Here is a 1,474-nt window from a genome sequence, read left to right as displayed (position 1 = left end):
TCAAAATAAGGCACAAATGCATAGGTTGAGGCTGCCCTTGGGAGGCCTCCCTCCCTTCCTCTGCCACCACCTCCCCTCCTCTTTGAATGCCAGGGAGAACACAGTTGAAGGAAACGTGCGATCACAAAGAATGATCATCTCTAAAGACAAAAGGTTTGGTCCAAAACAACTCAGCATAATTAATGCAATTACCGTGAAGAGCTTCACTGAGTGGGATTAAGATACGGTAGACCTGTGGCTCTTCACTGCACCAGGGGGCCCCGCTCGAGGGAGATGAGGACAGAATGCCTGCAGGAGATGTCTTTGGCCTGCTTGCTGGACTTCGGGTTAAAGTCACACAGCTGGGCCGCCCGTTCTCACTCAGTACCTGGGGACAACTCCTCAATGTCATGTGCAAAGGCTTCTGCTGCTGCCCTGTTGTTGGCTTTTGTGTTTTGGAGCTGCCAGCCTGCCTCACATGCCGCTTGTCCAGCTCCTCAATTGCTTTTTCTTTCCACTCTGCTTCCTGCTTCTAAGAACTGGCATCAAGGGCTTCCAAGCATTCCTTTTGCTCTTCTCTCCCTTTACAGGATACTTTCGCATTCTGTCTGGGTGCAATAGATCCACTTGTGAAGTAGCTGCGTAACTGTCTGTCGGCCCAGTAGTCTCCTGGTAGTATTTGACATTCATCCCTCCATCATCAGCATCTCAACTGCCACCCCCCCAACCCACTCCGGGTCCCGGGGCTCCGCCCTCCAGGATGGTGAAGGCCTTGTCGTTCTCAGTGCCTGTAATCTCACTTCCCTTCTATGCCAAGAAGGCTGTGGCAGGGTCCTCTTCTCCAGCCCCTCGGTTCCCCAGGGTGGGACCACCAGAGGGGGCGCTGGATGGATCTTACTCAGCCATGGCAGGAGGTTCAATGGCACAGACTTTTCAGAGACACACCAACCGACCAGCACCAACTTTCAGTTCAGTTCAGTTCAGTTCAGTCGCTCAGTCGTGTCTGACTCTGTGACTCCAGGGACTGCAGCACGCCAGACCTCCCTATCCATCACCAACTCCTGGAGCTTGCTCAAACTTATGTCCATTGAGTCAGTGATGCCATCCAACCATCTCATCCTCTGTCATCCCCTTCTCCTCCCTCCTTCAATCTTTCCCAGCATCAGGGCCTTTTCCAATGAGCCAGTTCTTCCCAACAGGTGGCCAAAGTATTGGCACTTCAGCTTCAGCATCAGTCCTTCCAATGAATATTCAGGACTGATTTCCTTTAGGATTGACTGGTTGGATCTCCTTGCAGTCCAATGGGCTTGCAAGAGTCTTCTCCAACTTCACTGTTCAAAAGCATCAATTCTTCAGCACTCAGTCTTCTTTATAGTCCAACTCTCACATCCATACATGACTATGGAAAAACCATAGCTCTGACTAGACAGACCTTTGTTGGCAAAGTAATGTCTCTGCTTTTTAATAGACACACCATCTGACTGGCAGACCCCAC

The 1,474-nt window shown here is 50.9% G+C and overlaps 1 pseudogene; it reads right to left on the bottom strand.

The window, feature by feature from the left end:
* Positions 1-242: 242 nt before the first annotated feature.
* LOC128054213 (clathrin light chain A-like) lies at positions 243-885 on the bottom strand (annotated as a pseudogene).
* Between the last annotated feature and the right edge of the window lie 589 nt (positions 886-1,474).

Source organism: Budorcas taxicolor, chromosome 10 (genome assembly GCF_023091745.1).
Source record: "Budorcas taxicolor isolate Tak-1 chromosome 10, Takin1.1, whole genome shotgun sequence".
NCBI lineage: Eukaryota > Metazoa > Chordata > Mammalia > Artiodactyla > Bovidae > Budorcas > Budorcas taxicolor.
This window is presented reverse-complemented; position numbering and strand designations above follow the sequence as displayed.